Source organism: Argiope bruennichi, chromosome 3 (genome assembly GCF_947563725.1).
Source record: "Argiope bruennichi chromosome 3, qqArgBrue1.1, whole genome shotgun sequence".
Classification (NCBI taxonomy): Eukaryota; Metazoa; Arthropoda; class Arachnida; order Araneae; family Araneidae; genus Argiope; species Argiope bruennichi.
The window spans coordinates 117,394,190-117,406,903 of record NC_079153.1 but is presented as its reverse complement, the minus strand read 5'-3'; positions in this window follow the sequence as shown (position 1 = coordinate 117,406,903).

Below are 12,714 nucleotides of genomic sequence, written 5' to 3'. Positions count from 1 at the left end.
ATGGATTTTATTTACTTTTAATTCATCTTTTGAAATGAATCCCAATACAGATTTTTATAGATTAAATGCGTTCCATCGCTATTATTATTTTTTCTGTTGTGAATAATATCGTTGTAAATAATAATTACAAATACTCACTTATTGTTTATACTAAGATAAAATGTGTTTATGATATATAAATAATATCACTGATACCAGCAGTTATACATGGTCTTATTTGTATTTGTATGTAATATTTCTTATTAAAGAATTCTACTACAAAAACTTACAAAAAAATCGCTTATCTATGTACAAATAATTAAGCTTTATTTTATGTCATATAGAGAGTATTACTTTAAAATAAGAAAATGTTATGCTCTCTTTTTTCCTTAAAATCTCTACTTTTTCTTAAAATAATTACATCTAAGTTTTTAAATTTTTCACTAATTAAATTTTAGTTTTCTTAATTTATATAAAATATATTTTTAATCCATTCTAAAGATTAGTTCACTCTCTTAAGAAAAAACTAAATGCTTCATGATACGTATAGTTGAAAAAATTCAAATTAAATATTTTTTTTGTATTGTTTAATTATTTTTGCAGTGAAATGCTAAGATTTCTTTACTAATTTATGCCAATCAGATGATTTTATTTTAATTTTATTATTAGTTTGAAATGTTCCGTTTAAATGATACTTCACTGCTATATAATACATCTCCAATTTGAATATTTTTCTCCTTCACAATGTTTTCTTATTTCATGATCATTAATCCTTTTAAATAAAAATGTCTGAGAAAATAATTTCATATTGAAATATTTCATAAAAAGATTAGAAACAGGCATTTCTGATTAAATTTTATTTATCATTAATAATACCTCTTTTTTTATTGCCTTCCTTGTTATGTGACAGCGAAAAATTTACTATACTATAAAGAAGAGTACGTGCCTGTGTGTGTTGGCTCTCTAGAGGACAAACTGATCGATCTTCAACTACCAAAGCCAGCACATATATATTTTGGAGCCTGCAAATGCCTGTAAAATTCCAAAAAAACTTTCACCGAGTTAAAAGATTTTTTGAAATTTTTATTAGGATTTGAATTAATTAAAAATTAAAGTGAATGCTATGGTTTATCGGAGAAATTTTCCGAAAATTTTATTTTACAAAAGTAAATATTACACCGTTTCCAGGCTTTCAAAAATTTTCATTTTAAGGTAGCCGACTACATTCAAAGCAATATTTTTGAAAAATTTTATTTTTTAAAAACTATTTATGGTTTTTAGATGTATTGTCAATTATAAACACTATATATACAAAAAAATTATTTGGAAATATAATATATTTTGAGAAATAGGAAAATTTGTAGTAAATTTTAATGAAATTTAACCTAAACGATTAACACTCTACACAAAACTGTAATGCAGCAATCCAATTTTTCTTTGTACACAAGTTATAGAATATAATGATGAATGAAATGAACCAAAATCTAAGAAACATTTTGAGATGCAAAGAAGTTACGTGTAAAAATGTACGTATATATACATTTTTTTCCATAAATTTACAACTTAATTTTTCTAAAAACACCTATGAATGAAAAAGTATTTCACCAACAATAAAACTTTTGGTTCATTTCATTGCCCACAGTATTTAAAACACACGCTGAAATTTTATGTAAATACTTCTATTAGTTTTTGAGATAGCATGTTAACGGTGGATAATTTTTATAAAATTAAAGTTTGAGAAAATTGAAGTTAAAAAAACATTTTAGCTAAAAAATTGTTTAAAATTATCCTGGATGATAGATCAGACCTTCCTTCTCCTAGAAAATACTATTTTGGAAAGAGGAAAGCCTGAACTACAAGAAATAATAATAAAAGAAGAATTCGTCAATGTTGTCGAAAACCAGTATTTTTAACGTAGTCGGATACCTTAATAATGCAAATTTCATAATCTTGGGACTTTTTCCTCATTGTTGGCATTTTTTTATAATTATTTATGCCTCGTTTCCAATAATTGATTTCGCTGTTACTCTTAAATTTAAACCATTTATGTTGTTTCATCAAATAGTTTATGACATGTGTTTCTTCCAAATATGAAAACTGTAGTAATGGAATCGCGTTTAATATATGTCTAACTTGCAAGAGGAATTAAAAAAACCCATACTGTTAAATTAGGAAGACAGATGCATCACAGAAATTATTTTTAATAGTGCCTTGTTTTCAATGAACTGGTCCCCTTTAGACAGGTTCATGCACAAAATAAAAACTACATATGTGAGAGAATTATAAATAATACATCTTTAATGTCTGATAATTAAGCGAAATCATAGACACGATAATATATAAAAATGATTTAAATGAAATTAAATATAACACATATCCTTGGCAAAGCAGATGGTCGCTTAAGGCGATTAGCAATAAATCTGAATATATATGAGTGTCTTGACTTCCTATAGGTTACTTCCTATTTGACCTACGGAACCAAAATTTGCAGATACATATACTTTGGGAATAAAAATATGCCCTTTAAAATGTTTTTTTTTTCTTTGAAATTTTGAAAAAAAAATAAGTAAAAATTTAGGACTTTTATTCAGATAATTTTGAAAAATATTACAGGGCTAAAATAAATCTTCCAAATTTTAAAAATTGAAAAAAAAATCTTTTCAATGACAGAAATTTATGTTTCGAGCAAATTGTTCCTGATTTTTGCCAATTCTTTAAAATATTTTGTGCACAAACCGAATTTATTATTGAACTAAAATTCTAAACTTTTTTTCTATCATTCGTCAACTATTAAGTTCCATTATTTGCTTCAAATTTGGTAAACAAGAATGGAAGAGTGATTTTTGTTTAATATCTACATAGTTTAAATGAGCAACAAGAATGTGAAGTTGTAGAGTTTTGAAAATTTGAACGATTATCATGGAACTGAAATTTTGAATATCACTATGATGTTATGGGACTTGATTGTATTAAAATGGTTCATACACACAACGAACAGAATAGATATAATATTATTATAATAACATAACATTAATCTAAATTACAATTTTATGATTAAAATTAATTATTTGAGTATAATAAACATTATATTAAGCATATGGAATTTAAACATTATATTATGAAAGAAATTTAATTTATATTATGCATAAGATATTTCTAATCGTTCTAATTTAAAAGTAAACTCAATCAATATTCCTGCTAACTTTATTTAGTATTGACAAAAGGCATCTTCAGCAAATGCCTTTATCACAATTCTTTGGGGCATCTTCCAAAAAAGTAAAACTACTTTCAAACTTCCTTGTTAATGCAAGTAGAATTTTAATGCCATTATTCCACATTAAAGATTCCCAGACATCACTATAGCATATTAACGAATCTTATTTTCTGTGTTCTGCTGTTTAACCAGATATTAAAATATTCCTATCCTAACATCCATGTTTCCAAACAACTGGTTCCAAGACATGAATATTTATAGTTACTGCGTGACATCCGGGTTCTAACTACTGCGAAAACTTCTGCCTTATGTAATCCATGTAAATGGAAAGAAACAGACTCCATTATGTGTCCTCTTAAACAGGCATTTTATTCGCTCATGTATTACCGCTTGTAAGATTCAATACATGTATAAGGCACTAAAAGCACATGAATAAAGCCAAAGAAGGCCATTCAGTGCAGGTTATTTGAATTTTGATAACAAATATATTAATGAATAAAAGTATATAAAGAAAATGTTAAATACCCAGTGAAAGGTTAATATTGAGTTTATTTTAGAATTTGTTTGCATTTAGTACTGAAAATATATTTGTTTAAAAAATGTCTAAAACATATATTATCCGAATGGGAATGGATTTTCAAAATACCGGGAGCCTAATTTTCATATCTGCTTGTTTCTTGCCCACTTGTGTCTAACAATTTCGGTTTTTGTTTTCTTCTAACAAAACTGAAATTATGGTTAATATAAGGTATCATACATAAGATAAGAGACAATTAAATTAATGGGTTCGATATAAATTATTGCAAGCATTCTGTATGTGTGCCTTCGATTATTGAAACAATGACAATTAATGCCGTATCTGATTATTCATTAACTAAAAACTATAGTTGCCGGCGTTCTTGCATAGGGGTAGCACATCTTCCCCGTGATCTAGATGTCCCGGGTTCGAATCCCTGTTCGGGCATGGTTGTTCTTCATCTGTGTTTTATCTGTGAAGTGTGTGAATGTGCCCCTCTTTAAAAAGGGGTTGTTCAAGCGAATGTGTGAGTTTCATCTTCATATGATCTAGAAGTCAGACTTCTGCCCTCGGGTGCTCAGAGGTCTTTACCCTCAGAAGCTACTACACCCCCTTTCCGTGATGACACGGCATCATCATCAATAACTATAATTATAAATATGCTGGTTTGTATTTCTTTTTGACTGAAATCATTAATTACCTTAATCCGTAACTCGTGACAGGAATTTCCACATGCGGCCAGAGGCATGGAGTCAAAATGACTCCATTGTTATTTTTCTTTTTTGTCTTTTGTAAAAAGCAGTGGAATTTATTTTAGAAACACAATACATTCTGGAAATCATGTAGTTACTAAAACTATTACAAATATTAATATTAAATATGTTAAATGTTATAATATAAAATGTAGTAAAGATGTAAGAAAAACCTAAACAATCTTTTAATGAATACTTACTCCAGTTAGATATTAAGGAATTACACAAATGTTAATAACTTTTAGAATTTAACAAACAAAAATGAAGAGTATACTATTTTAAAATAATTGTTAAGCATATTTCTTAAGTTTTTGCATTATCCAAATTATAAATATTTTCAGAGACATGGAGTCAATGACTCCATAAACAACAACTAAAACTTTGAAAAAGAACAATTCGGTTACACGAAAGTGTTCATAATTAGAATTTTGCCAAGATACTGCAGTTTTTGAAGGTACCGAGTTGGTTATTGTATTCAAGGACAAAACACCACGTGATAATTAGAACTAATGAACGATGTGGAGTCACGTTGACTCACGTCTTCAGTTACGGTTAAAATTATATGATTTTGCTTTCCTAATTAAATCAGTTTGACTTTCTCGCATATGAAATATACAAATTATAGGGCAATCATTGAATGATTTGAAATCTCAAAATAAACCATTAAAAAATCTTTAATGAGGAAAATCTATTGTTTTATCTTGACCTGAAGAAATCAGACATCGAAACTTGAACAAATGAAGAAGAGTTGTTGATGATATGAAATTCCACGCCTTTTATCATTTTTTTTAAATATCCAGTATTTAGAAATTAGATCATTTTTAGACAACTATAAATAAAATTTGGAAATTTTGATGCATTACTGCTTCTAGGCCTCGATTACTGAACTGATAAAAAAAACAAAAGCTGAAATGGTATGGAGATTCTAAACTCACTATTAAATATATTCTTCAATTAATTAGACCGTAAATTTGATTTCTATTTTCCATACCATGAAAATAGCCATATGGATTTCAACTTTCAGTGATGATTGGAAAATGATAGGTACATTTGAAAACCCGATTATATCAAAGATTCGAATTGTAGAGGGTGGTTTTACATTCTTCGTGGAAGAATTTCCGCATTGGGGGAAGGAAGAACCTCCCCCCCCCCCATATACGACAGGCAGGTTTGGTAAAATGTCCCCAAATCAGGTGACTTCATTTGTAACAGATTTGTTTTAAAAAGTTTGTCATAAAAAACGCATTCGTGCATCGTTAAAACTGTATATTATGGTGGCACCTGCGAGCGCGTGTGTGATCATAATTTCGTGGAAGCGTAGCCAAAAAGAATAAACGTTTGAAATTTTGATTTATTTCACCACGGGAGGCATACCATGTATAGGGGAGAAGCAACGATTAATTGACTTCGGTTTGCATAAAAGATATTTTCTCTTCAGTGATTTTACTATGTGATTTTGATAGGGATTCTTTTCATACGTTCAAACTTAGGAAAGGGAATATTAAGTATCTTTGAAAGAATGTGGTAAGCATTGCGGATTTTTATTATATCCAACTGAAATCTATTATGTTATTCTACTAGTTTACAAAATCATACATTGCTGAATACAACGCTGATATCTATAGATCTTTATCTTACAAGTGCGCAGATTCTCATTCCTTTGCGTCTTACTGGCGAGCAATTTCCCTGGCACTTCATCTCGGAGCCCCAAACTTTAATAGGGAGGATTAAGTCCCAAATTCCTTAGATCATAAACCCTATCACCCTCAGCAAGGCGCGATCGATGGTCTCGGTACCCAAAGGCTATTTTCCCTGCTCCGCCATCATAGATTGAGTTGATGGTGATTTAAATGCCAAAAGATGAGCGAAGCCTCGGCTTTTTGGTCTAATGCATATAGCGTGTTTCGTGGATTGATTTATTATGCGTATAAGTAGACTGCTAAGTGGAAGCATGCTATCAGGGATTTCGGTATATTTTGAAAAATAAATAACTCGTGTTAATTTAAAATTTTATATACTATGAGAATTTATATCCATTCATCGATGTTTTAAAAAAGTGTAAAATAACAATTTTTATTCATACATTCTTATTATATTTTATATTTATATATTTTTATAATTATAGATTCATAATTTTGTTTATAATATTTTTATAATTATAGATTCATAATTTTGTTTATAATATTTTTATATTTATAGATATATCAATATTTTTAATTTTATTTTATAAATTATTTTTCCATGTATTTCACCATATTCATGAAGAATTTAATAGTAAGTATATAAAATAAATAAATTATTTCAGTGATAATTTTCCTAAAAAAGTGTTTTGATTTTTTCATCTCATTAATATACAGGGTGTTTATAAAGTCCCGGACCCATTTTGATGTTTAATAACTCATAAAATATTAAAGATATAAACACACTTATGACATTTATTGATGGAATAACTCATATATTTTCCTTTTCATGTTTGAATATTTTTACTTTTGTAAATATCGTCTGCGCGTGTGGTTAATTTCAGATAATTTCATTTTCCAGTCTAAATATCTGTACTTTTCCAAATATTGTCTGCTTATTAATTGCATTTTCCTCTCTTTTGTTTTTGTCAACTATTGCAATGTTATGTTTACTTTTGATGTGTTTGTTCTATGTAGTACTTTTGTATGTGATGTTTTATTCGAGCGGATATTAAGGAGAATGCATACACCACAAGAGAAAGCACAGATTTTATGGTGGTTCATAGAAATGAAATCGATAGTGCAAGCAGAGAGAAATTTCAGAAGAATTTACCAAAAAGATTCTCCATCCAAAAACAGCATCTTGCGGTGGAAAAAGAATTTTCTAGAAATTGGAAGTATCGAAGATAAGAAACGTTCCAGACGTCCTTGCACAAGTGATTTTGATGTTGAGCGTGTCAGAGAGACATTTTTACACAATCCTAGAATATCTGTGTGATCAACGGCAACATAATTGGATATGCCAATTTCGACGGTGTACAAGGTTATTAAGAAAAAATTAAGACTGCATGCATACAAAGTTCAAATTGTTCAAGTTTTGGAACCGAACGATAGACCTAGGAGGATGGCCTTTGCAACAGATATGCTAAGGAGGATAGAAGATGCTGCTGATTTTCTGAAGAGCATAATGTTCTCCGATGAAGCATCCTTTCATGTTTCTGGCATTGTTAATTGCCATAAAGTGCGCAAATGGCTCTGTGGATGCCGACATGCTTGTCGCTACCTGGCGTGAAATTGACTATCGACTTGATATTCTCCGTGCGACGAAGGGGGCACACGTGGAAGTTCATTGACAAGGGTCATGAAACTTTTTGAGTCTATTTAACCATTTATGTTATTAATTTAAATCTATCTTTATTATTTTATGAGTTATTAAACATCAAAATGGGTCCGGGACTTTATAAACACCCTGTATATTTCTAGCATAGTTTATTAGGCATAAAAGCAGACTGAAATGGGGAAGAGATATTGTATTAAAATGTAATGTATGTTTAGACATTATTGTATTAAAATTATAGCTTACATTCATTTAGAATTTTATAAGTTGTCTTCATTAATAAGAAAAAATGATTTCAAAATAAAAATTTTACTATGTTTGGTATTTTTTAAAAATTATTTTAAGAATTTTCTTTAAAACACTGATAATTTGGCTTTTTTTTATTTTTGCTTTTTTTCTTCTTTATTTTGGATAGCTGCTGATATGAATACAAACATGTGAGTTTGGGTTTCGCGTCTTCATAAAATTAGATCAAATTATTCTCGGTTAAGTTTATAATGCATGAAATCTACAAGGTCGTTGAATATTGATATAATATCCATTTAACACATATTACTACAAGACTAAAGTATCATAAAAGATGTACTGCTACTTCCTAAATATTTATTTGTTTATCAGCCAGAAATTAGAATTATGTATACAAAAAATTATGCACTACGAAAAAAATTGTAAATAAAGTTAGTAAATCATAAATGATTGAAATCACCAATTTAACTTACTATTTTGATTGACTTTGTTAATGCAGCATGAGCTACATCATTATTACTCTAAATCTATTTGATTACTGAGCAAGAATATGAAAGTAACTTTTTTCCATTTGTCACATTTCCACACAATGAAAATGTCAAGGAAAACAATGGTCCTTAATTCAACAAAAAATTAATTATGAGTTAAATAATATTAATGATCCAAATTGTGATTAAATTTTTAGGAACACGCAAAACATTTCACAGTAGAACAACAGCAGAAACGATCTAATTATGAATCCAGAGATTAAGAGGTTAAAAATGGAGCAAAACAGTGAAAGATTTGAAACGAGCTTTTTTATTCAATTAACTAATAGAATAGCCGTCATAACGGCAAAAACTGTTTCTAAAGAATGTGGCTGCCACTAATTAAGAAGAATGTTAAATTATGCAGTTGCATCTAATTAAATAAAATAAGCTCATATATTTTATTCACTGGATTATGCTTTCTTTGTTAAATTCTTTGAATGATTTATTTCAAAATTTACATTGAAAATACGATTTATATTTTAAAAAAAGAAATGCAATTTTGAGGGAAAATGTAAAAGGAAAAACAATTCATTATTTTAGCTATATAATACACCATAGTTGCTTTCAACTTTAAATGAAACACTTAAAATATGTATTCCTGAAGGAAATGTGAAGATATTCATTAAGTTGTATTAGATTTACAGACACCATAGAAATTGGTTTATATTGCTCAATAATGCTTATTATACTTCATTCTATTAATTTAAATTTAAAAATGTATTGAAATGGACTCGAGAATAATATACCATCATTTATAATAAATATGGAAGAGGATAAGGTTAGGAATTTGAACCAAGAATAATGGAAGAATAAAATAAAGTGAATGATGGTTCTTGCACAGACATATATTTTTGCTCTTCTGATACCTAAATAATTTAAATGCAAAAGTTAAAAAAAATGACCCAAACGAAGTAATGGGGGTGGGGTGGGGTGGGGGGTGAACTTACGAATCGGCTTGCACACATAGTAATAATCTAGTGGGAAATAGTTTCTGTTATGAGAGAATCCAACGACAAAAGGACAAAAGCATTAGGAATGCTTCATTGGATAGTCAAATATTAGTATTACAGCACAGATATTTCCAGTGTGTCCAAAAGAAGTTGTTGCGATTTGTTACGAGCGAGGTGAGAACCTGGGGCCTTGTGGTTCGCAGACCAGTAACATAACCACGATACAAAAGCAATTGCTCAGGTAGCGTAGCTGTTAACTGGCTTATAAGCTATTCGCACAAAATCCTATGTTCAAAGCATATAAACATATGCAAGCAATATTCGAAATACTTCGTTTTGTACTGAGTTGAAATTTTTCTTCCTATCATGATATACAAAGAAATTAAAATTAAGTGCGTCCATTAAATTATTTCGTAGTCTAATAAATAAATGTTGCAAGTTAGTGCGCAAGCACAATATCCATTCCAAAGATTATTTATTGCTGGTTGTCAAAATAATATAGATATCTGTGAATAAAAGTTACATTTAAGAATGGCCTCCGTAATCTTTGAAATATAATTCTAACTACCATTTTTTTTAAACTTAAAAGTATATATATTGGTAGTGTGAGGTAGGTTTAGTGAAATTGTGATACGTCTTGGGTTTTTGTTGAAAGCGTAAAGTATAAGACCTCACAGTTTTCAAAGAAACAAAATTGTAAGATATTGATTATCTGGAGCAATTGTGACCGAAACGTCTCAAATTTTAGGCGTTCCTGCAGGAACGAAGTCTAAAGTCCTTATATCTTGCACACAGTGAAGCAAGAAAAAACTTAGCAAAGTGAAATAGTGAATCGAAATAGCAATTGAGTGACATAGACTAACGTATATTGCATCAGATTTTAATATCCAAAAAGAAAACAATGGCAGCCGAAGTGACTGCAGAGCTCAATCAGCATCTGGATTTTAAAGTGTGAATGATTAAAGCTAGCAGGCATCTTCATAAACAGAATATTCATGGCAAAGAAGCAATTGTCAAGCCACTTGTCAAAGATGTCAATGCCAAACATCGACTTCAATAGTGCCAGAATCATATAACCTAGTCTATTGATAAGTGGAAGGAAATTAAATGGTCAGATACATCATCTTTCATATCTTCCCTACAATATGACGAGTACACGTTTGGAAGGCAAATGCATAAACGCATATTTGTGATTATTTTTTCCACTCTATCAGGCATGGAAGCAAATATTTCATGCTACGAGCATCATGGTATGTCATGGTTGTGAATTTCTGTTAGGGGGTGGGGTATAGAGAACTAGGGTGAAGTATAGAGAAGTTTTATCTGACCAGGTCCATCCTATGACGTTCCTGCAGGAGATGGAATTTTCAAGAATGATAATGCGGTGGGACTTGCACAATCACAGTTTGGTGAACACGAGGATAAAGTGAAATATTTAATTTGGTCAGTAGAATCTCCCAGCTTCAATATGGTTGAAACCTTATAGTCTATTTTACAGCGTTCAATCAGAAATTTATATCTACCACCAGCATTAATATACTCCGGACCAATCCGAAATTGATATTCTCCATCTAGAACTTTAGAGCGTCTTTCCCCTGATCTGGACGTCTCGGGTTCGAGTCCTGGTTCGGGCATGGTTGTGTTTCACCCTGTTTTCTATCTTTGAGGTGTGTGAAAGAGCTCCCCTGTAAAAAGGGGTTATGCAAGCGACTGTGTGAGTGTCATCTTCACATGAACTAGAAGTCAGACTTTTGCCCTCGGGTGATCAGGGGTTTTCACCCTCAGAAGCTACTGCACCCCTCTTTACGTGGTAACGTGGACACGACATCATCATCATCAGAACTTTTACAATATTTCCACTTTGAATGGTGAAATATTCTTCTAAATACTATTCAGCACGTGTTTGATTTGATTCCTAGGCAAATCCTATATGCAAAAGAGGACCCTAAGCCTAATTAATAATGGTTCTTGTATTTGTTTGTTGTGCTCCCATTATGTTGAACACCACTTCTATGTTACGAGGAAATAAGCATGTATCCGTATGAAAATGGAATTTGAGCAGCGTTGCTGGAAGCGAACTTGAGAATTCTACTTCGAGGACAGCGAGGCGAGACCATCTCAATACGTCTGTGAACAAAGCTACATTTTTTAAATACAAAAATAGCTGATAGGCATCATTCTGATAGATAATTTTAAGTATATTACATATTATACGTATCTTATTATTTCTACAGAATATATTTATTCCATAAATAAATTTTGGAGTAAAGAGAAGATTTCACAAGAAATATTTTTGTTCTTAGCGTGAATAAAATGTAGAAAGAAAATAAGTTGTCTTCATATTAAAAGAAAGTGGAATTATCTCAGAGATATCAAGAAAAATTTCTTATTTTCCACAAAACTGAAAAAAAAAAAAAAAAAAAAAAAATGACATCAGATTTCTTAAGAAAGAAAAACATACAGGAAAAGTCGTTGTAAAAAAAATAAGAGTAAAAAAGTGGATGAAGAAGTATAAAAAGAGAAAAGCATTAGAGAGAAAAAAAGTTCAAAAATTGTTCTACGAAACAACGTGTACAGAAGGAATTACCACTAGGAGGTAGACAGGAAAAAAGTGCTGCCATCTTCTACAAGAAAATTCGGCTTTAATGCTTTTGTTCTTCAAAGGTAGGATTCGCTAAGACGAAGTTCTTGCGAAATATAGTAATGCTTTCGTAACCAGTAAAAAATACTAATTCTTAAAATATATATTTCTTAAAAATCAAATATAATGTATTATATCGCTTCTATTTTAGGTTTGGAAAAAGAAATTAAATTATTTTCCTAAGAATTTCTTAACTTTTTTTCTACAATTGTTTCGATTAAATTCAGAAAATCGTACTTCAATTAATGATATTTTTATCAGTAAATTGCATTTTTTTTAAATTCAAGTGTTTTTTTTAAATATTCCCTACAAAATTTTAAAAATAAATTAATTTTTAAAATTGTGTTATATATTTTTTCTTTTTTGTCAATATTGTTAGAAATTTGCTAAAGAAATATGTTTATCTTTCTAGAATTATTGCGAAAAATAACGAGACAAAATCATCTTTGCAAGTTGAAATAAAAGTATTTCAAATTTAATTACCATTATAATATAGGATTTGATGTTCAGTATGATTCTTGAGACTTTTAATAATACGTTACAGTTAATGAGCAATGTTTTTTTAAGTTGTTATTCTTTAAAATTGAC